General features: G+C 40.3%; 1 protein-coding gene and 1 long non-coding RNA gene across 7 annotated transcripts in view; one reads left to right on the top strand and one right to left on the bottom strand.

Moving 5' to 3' along the window:
• The window catches only part of LOC131683083 (integrator complex subunit 3 homolog), an 891,455-nt gene that overhangs the window by 793,247 nt on the left and 75,773 nt on the right, over nucleotides 1-22,435 (bottom strand). The window lies entirely within an intron of this gene.
• Nucleotides 53-20,830, top strand: LOC131683085 (uncharacterized). 2 transcript variants are annotated; one of them, XR_009304357.1, is made up of 3 exons: nucleotides 53-74; nucleotides 161-496; nucleotides 20,563-20,830. It is a non-coding gene; the product is annotated as an uncharacterized LOC131683085 (long non-coding RNA). The 2 variants fall into 2 exon arrangements; XR_009304356.1 differs by lacking the exon at nucleotides 53-74 and adding an exon at nucleotides 79-99.

Genomic DNA, 22,435 nt, shown 5'->3' with positions numbered 1-22,435 from the left:
TGTCATTTAAATTTAATTATTTTTTACTGTGTAGATACGCTTCGGGAGGGCAAGAATGCTAACCGCTCAAAAAGGTACTCAATATTTGCTTAATTGCAAGTTGAGGATCACATTATTATTATAATATTCATGGCTTTAATATTTTTCTCGTATTTTATAGGTTACTTGAAGACCACAACGGCCCTCAGTTTACCGCTTTACACACCAAAGAAGTCTCATTCATCATTTCTCTCATCAGGGAGCGATTCGCAGACGTTATGATCTTAGGCCGAGAACTAGTACGATTGTTACAAAATGTTTCACGTATCCCAGAATTTGAGCTATTATGGAAAGATATTTTGTACAATCCCAAAACACTTTCTCCAGCCTTCACTGGCGTTTTACAACTGATGCAAGTTAAAACTAGTCGTCGATTTCTGCGCTGTCGCCTCACTCCAGAAGTAGAACGGAAGTTGCATTTTCTTGTCAGTAACGTCAAATTTGGAAATCAGAAGAGGTATGTTTTTACTATGATTGATTTATCAACTGAAGGAAGGTTTCTGCTTTGTTGGACCAAAAAAACAAAACTTATTTGAAGAAAGGTACAAAACATACGCTATTGCGTAAATGTTTTGACGCAGATTAAAACATGGGTGATCACAAATGATGCGGGGAAGTGGGTGGTAGGCTGTTTAGAGGACTGAGTTTCTTGAAATCACTTTAGTCTTGAATAACAGTATACAGACGTTGGGCATATGGACGCTAGGTATAAGAACGTCAGGCATAATGGACGATAGGTACGATGTACGTTAGGTAAAATGACGATAACATCATATAAGATTGGCATAATGGACTCATTTTTCGACGGCGATGGCGCCGAGTGGTGAGAACAAAAATATTTGTGCTTTTTTGGTCTAATACAAAAAACGCTGGACGCTGGTCAAACTCGATCAACATTTTTTTCTGCTTCCGAACGCTTAGCACAGAAAAAATCTTTTGTAATTAGGTGTGGTAGATAGGTATATTGTTGTTTACATACATGAATGTTACAATTGCCCAAGCATTAAGTATTTGCCTTGAAGAACAGCTTATGAAAGGAAGAATGATAAATACAGTGCCCGCACCTAACTTTGCACAGCTCCAAACTCTGCGCACTTTCTTATCATCACGATAATAAAACATTGAACAGAAAATTTCCGAAAATTTCAACTATGACAAAAAAAACTATTTACTTATTGCTAATACTTGACCGTATTTGTTTAACATCCAAAATCTTACATATAAGGTAAATAAATAAACAAAGCGATCATCACATGTTAAAACATCCAAATTTTTTGCGCCTTAAAACTGGTGCTAAAAAGTGTCAGAACATTAAAAACGCCTTTTGCCTTTCTCATATAAAGAAAGGCTATGCAATACTGAAAAAACCGACTTTTCAACCGAGGCCCGGAGGGCCGAGTGTCACATACCATTCGATTCAGTTCGTCAAGATCGGCAAATGTCTGTGTGTATATGTATTTTTTTACAATCGAGAATACATTTACATACTAGCCCAGTACACGTGCTATTAGTAGATGCCAAGCTCTAATGGTGACGCAGCCATCAATACAGACTAAACTCCATTGGGCTCCGCCATTGTTCCCCCCAGGGACTACCTCTCGGTATTACTTCTGGGGGGGGGGGGGGGGGGTGGCTTACTTGGGTGCTCTCTCTGTCACACCTTGATTCACTCTCTAACACTCCACATGAGGCTTGCTTTTGTGCTCACCTTTTTCGTTCCTTGCTAGGCTGACTTGTATGCTCACCTTTTTCATACGCTTACTTTTGTGCTGGCCTCTAACATACCATGTGAGGCTTACTTGGGTGCTCACCGTTTTCATACCTTGTGAGGCTGACTTTTGTGCTCACCTCTAACATACCATGTGAGGCTGACTTTTGTGCTCACCTTTAACATACCGTGTGAGACTGACTTGGATGCACCCTTTCGCTCCTCTGCCACGCCACGAGGCATCGATAGCTAAGTCGCAACATACTACGCTACGACCCTCCCATCTTGGCATGAGGCAATCCACATACACGCCCATACACTCGCTCTTCTGTCTTGCTTCGGGGTGGCTGGGTTTACCCCTTACGCGACCATTCACTCACTTTTCTGCGCTCGGCCTTTTTCGCTCCAACTAACCAATCACTAGTTAGTCGTGCCCGTCATCTGTTGCTCGGTGCGCCAAATTTCCTGTAGCCTACAGGCAATCTGGGTGGTTGTAGTCGAGACTGCGTTCCACTTCTCCACCGATTGACACATCCGCTGAATAAGGGTATCAGGGGTTGTGTCCCAGCCGCAGACGTCGAGCATTGCTCTTCTTTCGACGTTGAAACAAGGACATACGAACAGTATGTGTTCGGCAGTTTCGTCTCTACCTGTGCAGTCAGGGCAGGCGTGGACCTCCGCGTGCCCGAACCTGTGGAGGTACTGTCGGAAGCAGCCATTCCTGACAGGTATTTATTTCAAGTACATTACGTTTTAGTTAACATTGCATCTCTTTTAACTACGACACTTTCCAGTGAGCCTAAGCTCTATTAAGGAAGTGTATAAATTATTCACTTATTAAATATTATGCTTCATTATCTTAATAAATTAAACTTCGAATGAACGATCGTTAGTGGCTGACGTTAATGAGGTGTGGGTGGCGATAATTGCCGGGTGGCGACGAGTGGTGGGTGGCAGACCTTGTGCGAAACAGAAACGGTATGAGTATATGGTGGAATGTTTATGACAGGTACTGCGAAATTCTGTCTTTGATACTGCTTCTCAGTAAACGTTTGAAGGCAATTAGGTTGGATGCGTTCCTACACTGACTGGACAATGCGTTATAAAGCTTACTACCGATATAAGTAAACTTCTTTCGTCCAAAGTCTGTGTTCGGCCTAACTAGGAAAAAGTTTCCAGTCTGTCTGGAAGTACGGTCGTGTTGGATTCTGCTTAGTACAATGTTGTGATGTATTGATTGGTTGGTTGCGATTTTCCGCATATTAATGAGTATTTGGAACTCGTATAATGCTCGTATGGGAATGACGGTATCGTTGACATCGGAGTATGGCTGGTTTGTGGGGTACAGATGTGGTTTTTGGTATACAATTTTTAAGCATCGATTCTGGATCACTAGTAACTCCCGGAGGTTTGATCGGCTGGCGGCTCCCCAGTTAGCTATCAAATATTGTAACATTGAGTGAATTAGCGATAGGTACAACTGCCTAACCCAGTTTTTTGGTATGAATGCTGAGACTTTCCGAAGAATTCCACAAAATTAGCTGAGTTTATTTTTCAATGCTGCTATATGTCCAACCCAGCTCATCGTTGAGTCTAGCGTGAGACCCAGGAATGTGTATTCAGGTACTTCTTCGATTATCTGTCCATGAACTTCGATCGGGGGGCGATCTCCAACTTGTCTTCTAGGGGAATGAATTATCATGTGTTTCGTTTTTCCTAGATTCAGCGATAGCACATTGACCTCAAAGTAGGTTTTTAGCAATTGTAAGTCTTCTTTGATTTGTTGATGCACAACTTCACAGGAATCTCCGGTGTACAGTACCGATGTATCATCAGCGAATAAACGAAGCTTACCTTTTAATTTCAATCTTGACACGTCATTTATGAAAAGCAGAAACAGCACTGGGCCTAAGTTACTACCTTGCGGCACGCCGGTTGTTATTAGGCGCATGGAACTTTTGCAGTTTCCAATTGAAACGAATTGAAGTCTATTTGATAGATAACTTGCAATAAGGGATTTTGCGGTACCTCTAAACCCATAGAACTCGAGCTTCTCGATGAGAATATCGTGATCGATCGTGTCGAAAGCTTTCTTGAGATCGATGAACAGCGCTCCAACTATTTTCCTGTTATCCAGCGCATCGTATATACTTTCTACCAGGTCGCATGAAGCAGACAGGGTACTGGAACCTTGTCTAAATCCGTACTGATGTGCATATAGCAGGTTGAAATGGTTAGTGTAATTCACGATTCTAGCGACGATGAGCTGTTCTATAATTTTGTCCAGGACTGATAAAGTTGATATTGGACGGTAATTATTCAGATTCTTGACATCTCCGGATTTGAAAATTGGGATCACACGAGCTACTTTTAAGCAGTCCGGATAAACACCAGTTTCTATAATCTGATTAAAAACTTCCATCAATAGGTTTGTGAAAAATATATGGTGATGTTTGACGAAGGCAACTGGTATATTATCGGGACCAGCGGATTTTTTGGAGTCCATGTTCTTAATTAGCAATATAATTTCGTTCGCGGTGGCTGGGTTTAAAAACATAGAAGTGCGGTGTGAGTGTACCCAGTCTGAAGATATCGCGGTCACTGTTTATATTCGCTGCCAGTTTTTTATCCACATCGCAGAAAAACTCGTTGAACGCATTGCAGATTGGGCTTGTGTTAGTGAGTATTTGTCCATTCACAGCAATCTGTCTAGGATGGTCCTCTCTATGTCGCCTGCCTAACACATTATTAATAAGTTTCCATGCTACTCTCTGATCGTTTCCTGTCATCAATCCTTTATAATATTCTCTTTTACATTGAGCCTTTTTCATTTGCAACTTTCTGGATACATGTACAAGCATACCACTTAGATCATGATCGTAGGGATTCCGTTTCTTTCTTTTCAAAATATTGTCCTTGATTCGTATTAACTTCCATAGCTCGAGTGTCATCCACGGACAATGTCCTTTGATTTTAGCGTGTACTGTCACAGTCCTTGTGCAATCTACCAAAGCGTTGTTATAGCAATTCATGACACACCTTAGTTTCTCATCTGCATTAATATATTGCGATAACCCTCCAATGGATGCAGCAAACTGTTCGTTCAGCTTCCGGTGATCAATTATCTTTTTCTGTAAAATCCTTTTCTCGATACCATGAGCCATGTTGAACGATGAAACGATGAAACAATGATCACTTATATCTGTATTTACGGTCTCATTTGTAACGCTATCAGTTAATGTCTCGCAGCATATGACATGGTCCAATATGTTAGAACTTGCTGGTCTTGTTATATTTGAGTTGGTGATAAATTTATTGTACGAAGCCAAGAGACGAGTGTACTCACGAACAATGTTATTTGAAGGTATGTTAATGGGTATATTCATGTCTCCAATAATAATGCAGTAGTCGTTGCTATTTTTATTGTTTGCTAAAATGCCTTCAATTTCGAGAAGAAACCGTCTGGCATCATAAGACGGTGGTCGGTAGACTGAATGTAGCTCGATTCGTTTGCCCTTCATTAGTAGTTGGCAGTGAATGTGATGGAATCCATCTTCCATTCTGATATTTTGAATAGCAAAGTCCAAGTCATCCCGAACAAAAACGGCAAGTCCACCATGTGATTCGTTCCTACACGAGAAAACGCATTTATAGCCATCGAGAGTATACAAGGAAGTGCGGTTAGTTTTGATCCATGTCTCACACAACACAACGACATCGATTCGATCTCCGTATCTGTGTAACAACTCCTTAACACAGTCAAATTTCGTCATATCGTTCATGCCTCTTATTTTCAATTGAATGATTTTGAAGGCCGAGTTTTGCTGACCACATTTTTTATTGTTTATCCAATGCTCTATACAATCATAATTTAAGTTAGAATACATTTTAGGAGGAACACATTTGGCTACGTTCAACAGTTCGGTTTACTGTCGACGTTTAGGAGAAGGCGATGATATTGTGTCAGATGGAAGTGAACTTCCCCTTGGGGTCTGCCCACCCAGCTCGATATGTTAGGTATCAGCCGATGGGTCCACCTACCTTTCGGGGAGTTATCCCACTCACGCTGCCATCTCGCGACCGAGGTCACCCCGGTGCGCTCGCGGGCTCCTCTAGTTACACGTAGCTCGAAGCACTCCTCGTCTTCCCGGATGACCAGCCCGACAGGCATCATGCTCGCTATCACGCAGGATGCATCGTGTGATACCGTGCGGTAAGCAGATATCACTCTGAGGCACATCACGCGGTAGGTGCTCTCCAGTTTCTGCAGGTAACTGGTTACCCTCAGTGCTCTTGACCATGACGGTCCGCCGTACCTGAGGTTAGATACGGCATCGCCTGCCAGTAGCCTGCGTCTACTGGCGCACACATTTGAGCTGTTGGGCATCATCCTCGATAATGCCGCAACAGCAGTCGAAGCTCTCTTGCACGTATAGTCGACGTGGCTGCCGAAAGTCAGCTTGTCGTCTATAATGACTCCGAGAGACTTCAGACTCCGCTGTGAGGTGATTATGACTTCTCCCACATGGATAACTGCATATTGTGCCGACTTGCGGTTGTTGACGATAACTACCTCCGTCTTATGCTGAGCGAGCTCCGGGCCTCTCGCGCTCATCCATTCCTCTACCGTGTTGATCGCGTGTTCTGCAGTTAGTTCTACCTCAGGGATTGACTCCCCATAGACCTCCAAGGTTACGACGATCTTGATCCCAAGAGGGAACTTCAGCCTCAGAACCCCGTCGTACATGAGGTTCCATAGCACCGGGCCTAGGATCAAGCCCTGCTAATCCCGGTAATCGGAACCTTTTTCTGACCGGCATCGGTCTCGTATAGCAGTACGCGGTTCTGGAAGTAGCTTTCCAGGATCCGGTACAGACCCACCGGTAGGCTAAGCCGGTGTAACGAGAGCGCGATAGTATCCCAGCTTGCGCTGTTGAATGCGTTCTTCACGTCAAGTGTCACTAACGCACAGTATAGAATGCCTCGCCTTTTTCGTTGGATCGCGATCTCGGCAGTTTTTATCATTGAGTTGATAGCATCCATCGTGGACTTATCCTTCCGAAAGCCAAACTGGTTGCTTGAGAGACCGTCCGTACCTTCTGCGTACGGGGTTAGCCTGTTGAGGATGATCCTCTCAAGCAATTTGCCGGTCGTGTCTATCAGACAGATTGGTCTGTACGCAGATGGTTCGCCTGGCGGCTTCCCAGGCTTCGTCAACAACACCAATTTCTGCCTTTTCCATCTTTCGGCAAAGCGGCACTCGTCAAGGCATCTCTGCATAACTAGCCTGAACATGTTCGGGTTCGCTATGATCGCTGCCTTGAGAGCGCAGTTTGGAACTCCATCCAGCCCTGAAGCTTTGTTCGTTGCTAGGGAATTAGCCACTGCGAGTAGTTCTTCGTTCGTCACCGGAGCCACCATTTCGGCCGTGCCTGCTCTGTCACTTAGTGCAGGTGATCAGGGGCTTGTGGCTCGAGACGGGAAGAGTGCTTCGATAATCGTCGCCAACTGGTCCGGAGACCGATCTGGGGGTGAAGAGTCCCCTTGGGTCTTGGCCATGACGATTCTGTAGGCGTCACCGCACGGATTCGCGTTGGCACTCTCACACAGGTTATCGAAACACGCTCTCTTGCTGCTTTTAATGGCTTTGTTAAGGGCCAATTTCGCAGCTCGAAACACTTCACGGCGATTCTTTCTTGCATCCTCGGTGCGGGCTCTTTGCACCCTACGTCTAGCTCTGAGGCAGGCTAATCGTAGAGCTGCAATCTCGGCACTCCACCAGTATACCGGGCATCTGCCGTTTCTTGACAGGGTTTTCCTCGGCATAGTGGCGTCGCACGCGCGTGGTAGGACGGCTACCAGCGCATCCCCGCTTAGACTGTCGGTGTTGGCCTCCAGTCTCAAGGCCGCGGTGAAAGCTTCGCTGTCGAAGTGATTGGACTTCCATCCGCGTACCTGACAGGGATCTCCCGCCCTCGGATGCTGCACACCATAGTTGATCCTAAGGTGGATTGCTAAATGATCGCTATGGGTGTAGTCTTCATCTACCCTCCATTCCATGTCTGGAACCAGACTCGGGTTGGCAAATGTTACGTCAATCTATGCCTCCACCCCGTTTCTACGGAATGTGCTTGCGGAGCCATTATTGGCTAACACAGTTCCGAGTTTCGCAAGAGCCTCCATTAGCGCTTAGCTCCTGCTATTTGTACAGCGGCTGCCCCACTCTACTGCCCAAGCGTTAAAGTCTTCCGCTATAAGTACCGGTTTCCGGCCCACTAGGTCTGACGAGAGCCTGTCGATCATCTGGTTGAACTGTCCTATGGGCCACCTTGGTGGAGCGTAGCAGCTACAATAGAACACACCATTGATCTTGGAAATCGCAACACCCTCAGCGGTGGAGTGTATTACCTCTTGAACCGGGAACCATCCTGTTGTACAGATTGCCACCATTCCAGACCCGTCCGACACCCAATTGCCGTTGCCGGCAGGGATGTTGTAGGGGTCTAATAGGAGGGCGACATCTGTCCTCGACTCCGAGACCAACTGCCACAACAGCTGTTGGGCTGCTGCACAATGATTAAGATTTAGCTGTGTGACGTTCACGGCTTCTTCTTCTTTGCCTCCAAAAGGGAAAAGGAAGGTCCACCCATAGCATGATTACGGGCTTGCTTCTTAGCGGTGCAGATAAGGCATTTATGCGCCTTAGTGCAGCCCCGCCCCTTATGCCCCTCCTCACCGCAGCGACGACATAGTTTGCTCCTGTCTGTACCCTTACATTCGTACGACTTATGGCCGGACTCAAGGCACCAATAGCACCTATCCACCGAAGGCGGCTGGGGAATGCTAACTGGGCATACTGACCAGCCGATCTTCAGTTTACCTATCACGGTAACCTTTTTTGCATCTGCCTTCAGTAGCCTGAGGTATGCTACTTGCGTGCCGGAGGGTCCCCCTCTCAAGCGCACAGAGGCCCGCTCTATTGTTACGTCGCATTATTCCTTGACGGCTGCGACGACATCGTCTGCGGTCGTGAACTCGTCCAGTTGTTTACACTGGAGAGTCATTTCCGCCCCTAACGACCTCACCTGGGCGCCTTCACCCAGGACCTCTTGGGCCAAGGCCTTATAGACTGCACTGGATTGTAAGCCTCGCTTCAGCACCAACATCATTTCGCCTGTATTGGTGCGTCTAACGCTGCGCACGTCTTGCCCGAGGGCCGAGAGGTTTTCGGCCGCCCTCATCGACTTTAGGACGTCGGCATATTTGTCCTTGTCGGTCTTTAACTACAGGCGTCGCGTCTGTCCTTGGCCTTCTTCGCGGGCCGCGGTGCATCCTGTGTCGGTGTCGACTTCTTCTTAGTGACTTCGCACGTCTAGATCACTGGTTGCCAATCAAACATTCTTTGGATATATTGTCCAATATCGACGATTCCGGAAGTCCCGGATTTCGGGTATATTCAACAATTTAAGTCACATCGGATCTTCGGTGATGACTGGACCGATGTTCTCAAACTAAGTCTCAAATGAAAGGCAACATTTGCGGTTGAGTATTGTGTCGCAACTAAGCACCCCCTCCACTCCTCACCCTTGCCATCACACCTCGCTCCTTCATCACTCCTCTCTCTTTGTACCACCCTCACATCCGCATTTCCTTCATCCACCTCGTATACCGAAATAAGATGAACGATTTCTGACACATCCTCCACTCCCACTCTACTAAACCCCAGCCGCTCCGCTTCCAAACCCATTCCACCAATACAATCACATGAAAATAACATTGAACTCATGTTGAATAAGTTAATCAATTTTATTTATTATTGAACCGATAAAATGTGATACGCAATGTTTGGAACCGTTATTTAAATCGTGTTTTTATTTTTGCGCAGTTGTAGCAATTTGTAATGGTACATAAATACAAGCCATACTTGTTTGTGTAAGTGGAAAAAGCTGTCGATCTTGTTAGAAATAGTCACTTTATCCGTCGAGCAGCGACTGCCTCTAATGTTCCTGAAAGCACAATTCGCTTAAAACTGAAAGCGTAGCAAGTTTTTCGAAATTCTGGTAGACCGCATGTTTTAACCTTCCGGAAGTCGTGCTAGTGCTCTGAGAATCTAGCGAAATCGTCTTAGGGCACCAGCGGCTGCTCTTTCAGTGGGCCATAAGCGCGACTTCCGGAGGGTTAACGTAAGAAGAGGAAACACATCGTCATTTGGATAATCGATAGCGCAAAGGTTGGTTTTCCGGTTGATCAGCAACTACTAAGGACATTCATAGCGTATACGTTCAGCTTATCAGGCGGAAACAATCCGTTCACTGATGGTATTCCTGGTCGGAATTGGTTGAAATTGTTCCTTAGACGACATCCCAATATAACTCGGCGAATCCCTACTAGTGCGCTATCGAAGCAACGGACAAGTGCAACGGAACCGAAAATTGGAGCATGGTTTGATCGTATTCATTGGCATTTCGATACAAATAAATTACACCACATCGCAAGTAATCCGTGTGTTTAAACCTAGAACGTTGCACTGGGGTACAATTGTACCCCACGCCTTCTCTGGGGCCGTGTAAAAACGAGAATTCGTCATTTATCGACCTGGGACCCTAACCATAATTCAATTTAGAGTTCTCAGTAAGATTAGGAAAAGAGTTTGCTTATAGCCTTCGTGGAAGCAGGTATCAAAGTTGGCGTGGGGTACATTTGTACCCCAGTGTACGGTTGCCGTTAGTGTTTCGCCAAGTTTCGTGCTGTCAGTGGAAATGTGATTTGTGACAATACCAGTTCAAATACTTGTTGTATTACTACGGTAGTAACAATTAGTATTATATAATCGTTTTCAATCGTTTATTTAATTAATTTAATTTAATTTTTAAGCGGAACAAAAAATCGCTTTCATTTTTGCTAATTTTTATTGTTTTATTGTTAATTTTTTATAGTTTTACAAAGCAATGGCTCGCAAGTATAATTTGCGCACAATAACAGCTGTAACAGTAACATTGCGTGTTACCAATGTATTACTGGTCAGAAATATTTTTTTCATTTCAATTTCCACCCCATTTCATGGTATTTTCCAAAACCCGATTTTTAAACTTTCACTCTTCAAAATAATTACAGTTTTTCAAAAATATCGCAATTCCATTTCATACCGTATCAAGATAATTCTTTCAACTTTTAGAATCATTTGATTTTTTTCAAATCGGTTGAAAATTTGCAAAATTATAGTAATATTTGTGAAAAAAGTCAAAACAGCTATTTTTCACTTTTTAACCAATTTTTTTCAAACCAATTTATGTAAGGAATGGTCGTATAGGTTGGGACGCTGTATAGGTTGGGACAGATCGATATTTTCGTTCCTATGCAGTGTAGCCATCTGTTATTTTTAGCACATACTAGACTCGATCGTAGCTCACTTATTATACCAAGTATTCTAAATGTCTTACTTACGGTCTTCCTATAACCGGCCAATCCGGTAAGATCCAACAGACATGTGTGTACAAGGTGGGCCGCAAACGCTGGAGAACCGGAGAAACAACTTTAGGGGGGATTTTCTTCAACGCGCCAAACTTAAAGAAACGTCCGAACTGTAGCACTTGTAATCTAGAAAGAGAACATCTCATAATTTATTTTCCATCAGGTCAACTGACAGCAGTGTTGCGCGATTGCGCTAAAAGATTTGCTGAATACACGCTACGGTGTAACTAACTACTAACGTGTAACTACAATACATATCAGGTCTTCCTCCTTCGGAAAGAATGAACAGTAATTCAAAAAAATCTATTTCTAATCTCAGAACGAATGATAATTCAAAAATATTCATATTCTTCATATAATCTAGGCTTTCTAACTCTTTTCGATCGCCTTCGTAGGCCAGTGAGCACTACCGGGTCAGACGGAAGTTTTCTTTTCCTGCTAACTTTTCTTCTCTCTACATCAGGTTGATTCTCGTTTCGATCTGGTATTTGCCAGACATTATTTTCTTCTGCTACGGTTGCTATCTCTGGATCAACTACAGTCAGGATCGGCCGACCAGTCTTGACCACTCGTATCGATGGTCTTGGCTGATGTCCATCTTTAGCGATTTTGATTTGTGTTCGATGAGCGATAGTTGTCGCCTCGTTTCCAACCATGATCTGTAATAAGCTTTTAGAAGATCTTTTTAAGAATGATGCTTTTAACCATTTTTCACGTACATGTGGCATGTTATGCTTGTACCACACAATATATCCAGGTATTAGTGTATCCAATGGATCTGGTATATTGTTAGTATAATTACGTTTTGCTTGTAACTCATTATTGGGAGTTTGTGGCAGTGATGTCCCTATCCTTTGTGCAGTACAGAGAAATTGAAATTACTCCCCACACTCTGGCAAGCAAAACGAGAGCGCTTCTCTTTCGTTCATATACACCACCGTATTTGATATGTGTAAGCGCACGTTGATGGCAGAGGTAAATTTTCATACACCCAACACTGGAACGATCTAGAGTGTGGAGAAGAGCTCTTGAAATTCTCTGTGGCGCGCTCAGATAAATTCGCCACCGCGCGTCCCAGAGTCGCTGTGGTGTATTCACTGGCGTGGTTTCACTGGCGTGTATTCACTGGCGTGTGATCTTTGGTTTGTTTTCGTCTTATAAGCGGCATTGCGGGTGAGATTGATTTAATTTGCACAGGTTATTGCGTTGTGTTGTGTGGATGGCGGTGGCTTATTTCAAGCTTATATATTTTCTACTGAAGATTTCATAGTTGCTTGGTAAAGCTTGCGAGTTTATAGAGTGTTGTTACACTACCGTGGGAAGCCTGAAGTATTCGAGCCTAGGGGCAAACAAGGAAAACGTTTTACGTATCAATGTATCGGCTGGTATAAACAAAGTTTTATAATGATCTGTAGGGGAACTGGGGGTAAGACGGACATGTTAAGGTTATACTCAAATAAAACATAGTAAAAGCATGTTTTTGTCAACATGAAATACTCTATGTTGTAGCTCCATATGTTGGCTTTCGAGTGCCCAGAGGGATTATGTTACAAAAATCAACAAGTGTCTTTTTTGAAAGAAATAGAAAACAAAGAAATATCTGCACTTTTTCCAGACTGCGGGTGAAACGGACATATGGTGGGGGTAAGACGGACATGTCGCCGGAAGGATGATCACAATACGAAATATTAAAATTTACTGTTTCTAAAGGATGTTCTGGATAGTTTGTGGTTCTTCTTAATATATATGTTCAATTCGATGTGAAAAATAACGTTTTGGGGTTCAATTTAAAGTTGAAGCAAATGATGTATTTTCTAATATCGTTTTTTCCGTTTTCATAAAGAGGCTATACAATCAGTTCCAATGATCAGTCAAATCATTTATACAAAACTGGAAAGTTACATATTAAATACGCAATTGGTAACATCAGTTCCTCGATTACACATAGGCAGAATACGGGACCTGCACAAAGTCTTCTACCATTTCCAGATCCTAGGAATTCCGTATTCAACCTCGGTCACATTAACGTACATCTTGCAGTCTACTACATGTGAGACTTCAGCTAACTGGATGGTTCTCCACGTTTGACTGCTAGAATTTCTTTCTACACGCGAGACATTCATATAAGGATGATTCAATAGAATTAATCAAGACTGGCCGTCTTGCCCCACCAGTACACATATATTTTAGACGCTCGCACTTATTTACTCGTATAAGAACTTACCTGTTATTTTCCACGAAGATGTCATTTAAGAGTTACATTATCGAAATACAAGAAAAAATCCGCGAAAAAAAATAATTTTTTCCTCGATAAACCTTAAAATCAGAGACGTAAAAATTACATCCGCACGAAGATGCACTACTGATTATCAATGTTTACTTAAATTTATCGCTTTTAACAATATTCAAGGCCTACTGAGTGCTTCATAATTCAAGGATATCTATAAAGAGAGAGTACTCATATAATGCAATTGAACTTTATATGCTATATGCCTAAAATAACCATGTGTCCGTCTTACCCAACCTGTCCGTCTTACCCACAGTTCCCCTAGTATCAGATTAATCGTATAACAGATGTAAGACGGGATTTGTACATCCACATTAGGAACGGCCTATTTTTTGTTCGACTGAATAACTCAATGGTAATTTAACTTATTTTGATTGCGAATTTGGCGACGCCAAAAAGTAAAGTGATCCATTACAAGTAATGTCCTGGTATTACACACGTTTTCGATTATTATCATACGCAGGCATTGTAATTCTCTCTCACTCACGCGAGAAGAGGCTTATCCGATGTCCAACTTTTCCGAGATAAAGTCCACATAAAACAAGATAACGTTCACGAGAATTCACATTGTTACTTGTTTTTTTTCTGTAGCGCGTTATTAAAAATAATGACGTGCCAATTTAGAAGCGCTTCCATTTGACCGGTACAGTGCTTTCAAGGGGTTACAACACTGTAGATTTTTTAAAACATTTAATTTTTATTTATTGGTTGAATTTTGATTACTGGTGCTTTAGGATGCTGAAAATGATATTCCAAAAAATGAATCGCGAAAACAATAAATAAATATTTAATTTTTTTTCGCAACGCCTCTTATGTATACCTCGAGTATACTGAAAACGTTAACCGTGTTTTTCTCGAAATAATTTTTTTTGATCTGGCCGGAAATGTAACTCGAACAAATGATTTTTGATGAGCCTAAAATTTTTACAGCATGTTCAAGATTATTTTTTTTATTTCGATTATAGAGGTTTTAACCTTAAGGTCATTCGCCTCTTCGGGTTAGAAAAATCTCCTATGAAAAATTTCTAACACTATGTGCGGGGTCGGGACTCGAATCCAGTTGCGCTGCGTACAAGGCAATCAATTTACCAACTACGCTACGCCCACCCCATGTTCAAGATTACTTTCTCCAGCGATGTACGTGGGATTTAATTTTTTCATTGCATAATTTTTTAATAAGCAAATTTTGTGTCGATTTTTAACACATTTTCAGCGTTTTTCGACTAAAAAATGTGCCATTTCGCGAAAAATCAAGACATAGAAAAAATCTTATGTATGCTGCTTGCTGTCGTTCTAAGAAGTTTAAAAAGCTTTGGTTTTTGGCTCTGGATCAAAAATTACGGGACATAGAGTTCCGGCCGTGGACCGCTTCCAAAAAAAAAACTCCCCGTCGGGAAAGTGCTGCACAGCCGCCATCTTGTGACGAAATTACTCGAATAAATCATTTTTTTGCATTAAAGTAATGTTATATATCTCATTAACCCTCTGGAAGTCACGCTTATGGCCCACTGAACGAGCAACCGCTGATGCTTTGAGACAGGTTCTCTAGATTTTCAGAGCAGCGTGCACTGCCGGAAAGTTAAACAAGATCTCGATTCATCTCATTATTGCGTCAAGATAAATTCCCGAAATATGCCTATTTTTCGTGCTCTATAGTGGTGTAACCCTTCAATAATTAGTTCTGGAATCTTTTGACGGCATTTTTCTTCTGTGCCATCATTTACATAAATTAGCTGGTTTTCTCTCGAATTTCCATGCGATGGAATAATAAGAGAGAGAATTAAAATTAAAACCTAACATGTTCGGGTACGAGTATAGCAAAGAAGTTCAAAATGGCAAATCCACCGTCTTTGCAGTACATACTAAATTGTTCCAAAGAACGTTTATCTGTTTACCGTGATTTTATAATTTATAAAACTTATAATATTAAGTTAATGTATCAGAGGATGTTTATGACCTCACCGAATAAAAATCTTCTTGTGTAAACCTTGAACCTATAGTTGATTTCGTGACGTGAGGATGTGCTTTTGTTTTCATTTCGATCCGAAAACGGAATACGATCTACGTTTATCCCAAAAATTAACGTAAACTTCGTATTCTATACATATATTAATCAATTCACCTGTAAGTATTCATGCATACACTTCGAATCGAGTACACTTCCGTGATTTTTATTCTTAGTCCAATTTGGTGATTCAAATTTTCTGATAAACAGAAATATAGGATTTGATTCCTGATGAAATAAGTTTTTATGGATATTTAGTAATATTATATCAGACAATACTAATTATCCTCAACATATTCCATTTTCTTCTCAAAATTTATCAATTTCGAATGCTCTAGTAATGCTAACAAAGTAAATACATAATAGTTTAATAGTTCCGCACTTAAGGTGTGAGTCGCATTTTAGTCATGCTTGGGTCAGTAAAAGCCAAATATTTTACGCTTTTTTGGCTATTTTTGAGCGACGTAGCGATACAAAAAAATATTTCGTTTTAATTCTAATATAAATTTTTGGAAAATCTACACTTGTACTGCATTACAACGATAGCATTAGTTAGACTAATAATATAGTGCAATAAAAGCAGAATGTTGAAAGTTGTTCTACGTGTCTTATGAACTGCCCTAGAATTTTAATTGCAAATATGGGCAATCATTCAACGTATCTTTGGTATGTGTGCAAAGAACTAGAATATTTCAGTGAAAATTCTGCTAAAAAATCGATGAAAAGTTCTATGGGCGATGTCAATATATTAAACGAAAGCATTTAATCCCAAAAATGATAAAAAATGTTTGAGAATATTTGAGTGAAAATTCTGCTAAAAAATCGATGAAAAGTTCTATGGGCGATGTCAATATATTAAACGAAAGCATTTAATCCCAAAAATGATAAAAAATGTTGAAAGTTGTTCTACGTGTCTTATGAACTGCCCTAGAATTTTAATTACAAATATGGGAAATCATTCAACGTATCTTTGGTATGTGTGCAAAGAACTAGAATATTTGAGTGAAAATTCTGCTAAAAAATCGATGAAAAGTTCTATGGGCGATGTCAATATATTAAACGAAAGCATTTAATCCCAAAAATGATAAAAAATGTTAAGATTGTTTATTAACCAATTTATGTATGTATCTTCTTGTACCATTACCACTACCATGTATCATTAATATAGCCATTGCTAATTACGGCTCCTATGGGACATGCAACTATAGATACATTAGCTCAACTATATATAACTTTCATACTCGGTCATACAAACAACGGGTTGTTAAGAACCGGCCACCATACCAGAATTTGCTTATTTCCATATATATATTTTGACAACATACCATTCAAGCACCATTTTAATTCTTTCCCATTTTAATTCTGTCGATTGATGAATTTTTTTTACACGATGGCTTGTGAAGAAAGCTTCGTTGACACTGAAGTAGCCTGACGCTTTATCCTATTGAGCTATCGCCGTAATATTATAGAACGTAGTTTTTTATATCATGTTAATCTACAGGTTTTTGGAATTTTTCAAAATCCCTCGGAAATCCCCTGTTCGAAGATCGTGCAAGATGTTTTCATAAGGCGAACTTTTTTCTATATTTTCGTTGATATAAAAGTTCGCAAGCGATCTTTTCTTCTTCCGATATTTGCTTGAACCGAATAATGTTCCCAAACATCGGCACTCTTGAAGTTCACTGACGATTTTTTTCCGTAGCGATACTTTTTATTAGAAAATCGGCGATGAAAAGATTCTGTTGTGAACATTGATATTTTGATATTTTCCCAACACTACCTTTTTGATAAAACACCTCATTCAAGAAAGTTATAATGAGGAATAATTTATCACACGACAATCGCTTGTTTAAAGTTGAGGAAACACCTTACTTGTTACTTGAAAATACGAAAATTTCATAGAGATTGACAGAGATTCCGACAGATACTACCTAATACTTTGTTTTGCTGTTGATATTACGTGCAATGAATCCGCGCATTATAATTACGGTCTAAAATACTAACTGACGCAAAAATCTAGAATACGTATAATAAACATTGTTGCTGCTGACCCATTTATAACATCCTTTTATGGAACACAAGATTCATTGTTCATTTAAAATAAGCGTGAACACTAGTGGCCTTTTTTCTTGACCCCGAAACTGAGCCAATTTATTTCGCTCATTGACGCGCAGAATCCCGGTCCTAGCTCCCATGCTCTTGAAACATTCGCTTTCGCCTGCTGTTTAAACGATTTCCACGCAAAATAATAGACAAATAAACAAATGAATAACGGGTGTACGCTCAATTGTGATGTTGTATGTAAATTAATTATCGTCACAAGCGTATACCTAATTTTACTGAATATGTCAAGCCTGTCGACGAAATCTAAGATTTTGTTTTAAACTTGTAGGATTCAGTTATAATAAAACTATTAATACTTATAACACGAGTTTGCATATCAGGTGCCTCTGGTCATTATAAAACTCTCTATACGATGATACGTAACAAGTTTTCACAATTTGCTCCGAGGACCGAGTACTTTTAGTTTTGCAGGTAGTGTAACAATACTTTATAAACTCGTTCGCTTTACCAATCAACTTGTATGAAATCTTCAGTAGAAAATAATATAAGCTTGAAATAAGCTACCACCATCCACACAACACAACGCAACAACCTGTGCAAATCAAATCAATCTCACTCGCAATGCCGCTTGTAAGACGAAAACAAACCAAAGATCACACGCCAGTGAATACACGCCAGTGAAACCACGCCAGTGAATACACCACAGCGACTCTGGGGCGCGCGCGGTGGTGACTTTATCTGAGCGCACCATAGAGAATTTAAAGAGCAAGAGAGCACGGTTATCTCGCACCCAACTACCTCAACACCAGCGCACACTTGAAATCGGTCTATACAGCTCCGAAAGAAAGAGTGTTCTGCTTTTTTCTGTGGTGTGTGATCATTGTATCCTCTGTGTAGGCATCACACTTACGCGCCAGTGCATCACTAGGGTGAAATGCCATCACTGGTTTGTGGTACTAACATCTGCTTATAACTTTTCTTGGGGTTAACTAAATCGATGGCGTATAAGCAAAAACTTTTTCAGAAGGAAAACTGCCATCCAACGTTAAGTTATAATTTCTATAATTAAACAAAAATAAGTTTATTTGATTATCTAAAGTCAATTCTAACATTCCTGGTTCCAATAATAACTTTTTGAGCACATCCTTCACTGTTCTGACCAGCCACTCCGCCTGGCCATTACTATTAGGATGATATGGAGGACAATTACACATTTTCATTCTTTGTTTTTCCAAAAATAGTTTCAAGGAATTTAGAATAGGACCGGCGTCAAAAACAAAAGCCTGTTTGTCCAAATTTTGTCATAAAAACAACTAAATATTTTAAAACTTCACTGCAATCTATTCCATTTACTATCCATCCTATTTCCACCCCCTTTGAAAAACTTTCTACCAACAGTAGAATAGTATGCCAGGTAAGGTGAAACTGTTTTGTAAATTCCTTCCATTTAAAAGAAAAACTTTATTTTGGTATTAATAGTTGCTGTATTGACAACTTACAGTCAATGTCATTGGATAGGTGTAATAATTGTTTCAATTCCTGATTTTTCTAAAGTATTTGTTACTATTCCCTTCAATACAAAAGGTATGTCGTATTCATTTCTAAATATAGCAGTGTCAGTTTTAGGAATAAATTTAGCTTCTAAATTATTTATAGGTGAAATAAAATCTTTAACGTCATTCTTAGCCAATCTTTGTTTGATTTGAGCCACATTATTTGTTTTAAGTATTATTGACTGGAAACTCACCAGTTAAAAAGATTCTCCAGTTGGGAAAGAATTCATCCAACCATGGTCTACCCAGCAAAGGAATGAACTGGAAATCACAATCCAGCACCAACAGATTCAATGTTGCCTTTCTATTATTTAACTCAACTCTAACCTCAACTTCACCAGAAATGTTTAACCTGGTATCATTTACCACAATCAGTTGCTTAGAACATGTAGATAAAGGAAGGTTGAATTTCGAGATAAACATATCTCTAACCATAACTGATACAGAAGAACCACTGTCCACTTCCATCTGTACCAGATTACTTTCAATAATTACATTTAATAAACATGGATCGCTTATCTAAAACATGGATCGCTTATAGAAACATGCATACACTCAAAGTCACCTGAACCATTGTCGTCCGAATCACTGTCCATGGTCCTCAATCGATCCATACGCTCAGCCAAACTATTTGCACCAGCTGCCGCATCCTGTGTGCCAACATGGTTGATCGCCTTGCCCCTCTCGCTCTTCAGTTTGTAGCACTTCCTACGAACATGTCCTCTGCGTCCGCAGTAATCACAGCTACGTTGATCGATCGGTCATTGTTTGGTGTCCATCTTGTATTGCCGGTGAGATGGACCAGCAGACGAATCGCGATACCTAGAACTCTGCAACTGAAAACGAGCTGGCGAATCATGCTGACGATCTTCCGCCGGCCGTATGTCGGATCGAAAACCAAGCCGACTCTTCATCGAACCACGAAACTTTTCTGCCTGTTCTCTCATCCTTTGAACAACCGCTCCTCTTCCTCTGATCAAAAAATTACTAGTATTTAGCGAAGCAACCAAGCCAAAAAAGTCACTTGCTGATTCTCCAGCTTGCTGTACTTTCGTACCAAAACTATATCTTTGGAGCAGGACTTCAGCTTTTGAACTAGTATCTCATACGATACCGTTATGTTTCCGTAGGATAAAGCTTCTCTGCCATTGTGAACAGATAATCTCCACCCAACATAAACATCTGATCCTTCCTCTCATTTTCCTTAACTTTGTTCACCCGGAAATGGAATGCTAAACGCCTTATCCAACCGGCGAAGGATTGACCCTTGCGAAACGGTTCAATATTTGGAGCTACCACATAAGACATATTTGCCAAAATCTAAGTAAAACGATTATAGAACTTTACAATCGGTTTCAAACAAACAAATAAATTTGAAATTTAACCTGTCTAAAAGATTTAAACAAATACAAAAAGAAATTCTGTCACCCACCAGCACAAATCGTCACTGACACCAGATGCCACAAAGCAACCACCAAAAACACCTTTCGGCGGAACGAAACAACGACCGCAAGCTCCAGAAATCCTTTCCGGAAATGTGAAACAGGAACAGCAAACACCAGATAATCTTCCCGGCAACGTGTAATAGCAGCAGTAATTACCGCCGAACAATTTTTACTGCTGTGTAATAATGTCATAAACTATTAAAATAAAGAAAGAAAAATCTCTATTAAAATTTTGTATAAACTATTGTCTTCACCAATCTATCAAAAGAATAAAAAAGAGGCCATCTTAAATTGAATCTTTTTCATCGAAATTTCAACGTCAATAATTTTAAAGTGTTAAGAAGTAACTAAAATGTTATTACCGATCAGGATTTTGCGTTTGCTTCATTGGATTTTTTTTCTTCGAAAAATTGGTTGCGACAAGCGTGTCGTATAGGTTGGGACACCATACAATTACGCATGCGTACAAGATTGCGTACAAGTTTTACATGCAAAAACTGTGAGTCAGATTAACATTGTCTTTCAGTTACTTTTTCTTATTCTAAAATACCAATTAACAAATAAATATTAACTCAAAAATAAATATAATGCATTAAAGTTTAAATTGCCTTTAATTATTTAAATTGTTTGAAGTGTCCCAAACTATACGACACTTTTTTGGCCATTTTACCGTCATGTAGAAAATTGATCCTGAGTCTTATTTAAAATTGCAAGTAAACATCTTCCATTCGCAGACATTAAGCCACATAATATATTGTCTACAAAATAGTGCACTAAAAATATTGTCATGGAAACAAGATATCAGCCTCTAAACAAACCCGTCCCAACCTAGCTACATTCCCTTATCATTGATTCAATAAATTCCGTACTTTCACTTACACAGCTGTTTTCGCAATTAAAAGCGCTTTTAATCCACCTAATAGTGTGATGATACATTTCTTATAACTCTTATCGCTTTCTTCGGGCATTATATCGATTGAGAACATTTAGAACTTGATGCTTCGCGATGTTTTTGATAATACATACTACATGGGATGGTGGCAGGACTCAGAGAATCGCTCAAATTAGCATAGAACAATATCAGTTCAAGAAGCCACAAAGCCTAAACCAATTTAATGGCAAAGCTGAAAAATGGCCCATAAAAAAGGCATACAAGCGAATTATTGCTAATGCTCCGTTAATAACATATCTAAATCCTCCAATCAATGTATTGTGCAGGGAAAACTAAATTTTTCTAAAGGGGTTAATATATGTTGTGCTGAGTCAAAAAATTCAAAAACATTTTTGAATGGATTTGAAGGTCATACTGTCAATAGCATTTACTCAAATTTCCAACGCGACTGAGAACTAAGCACTGAAATTTCAGCTCTTGATCTCTCGCTACCTCTGAAGTGCATGCGACTTTTTCTAAAAATGACTTCCCAGTAGTACCTTTGATCTGAATTATTATCCCTAATCCTAATGCCAAAGAACGAATAAAAAAACTCAAGAAACCCGTTAGGAAAAAAATCATCATTACTGGAAATTTCTTTTTCACGAAACTTAACGATAACCTCCCGTTACTTCTATTGAAAATTTTAAAATGCTTTATATTTTTCACAATCTTATTGGGGAAATTTGTTTAATAAGCTTTTGTAATATTGTGTAGGGATAAGTTGAAAATTTATGAATTTTCCTAATCTGCAACATACGAACCCTTAAGTAGACCAATTAATTTAGGGTACTCTTTTAACATAAACTATCGCTGAAATGGGAATAGGTTCGCCGAATTTTGGAAATAACCCCTTGAAAACTATCTAAAAATTGGTGTAGTTCGATGCAATTGAATGAAAATATCCTCAGAAAATGGGATGTACCTATTAA

This window comes from Topomyia yanbarensis, chromosome 2, assembly GCF_030247195.1.
Source record: "Topomyia yanbarensis strain Yona2022 chromosome 2, ASM3024719v1, whole genome shotgun sequence".
Taxonomy (NCBI): domain Eukaryota; kingdom Metazoa; phylum Arthropoda; class Insecta; order Diptera; family Culicidae; genus Topomyia; species Topomyia yanbarensis.
Note: the sequence above shows the minus strand (reverse complement) of the source record. Positions and strands in the feature narration are given on the sequence as shown.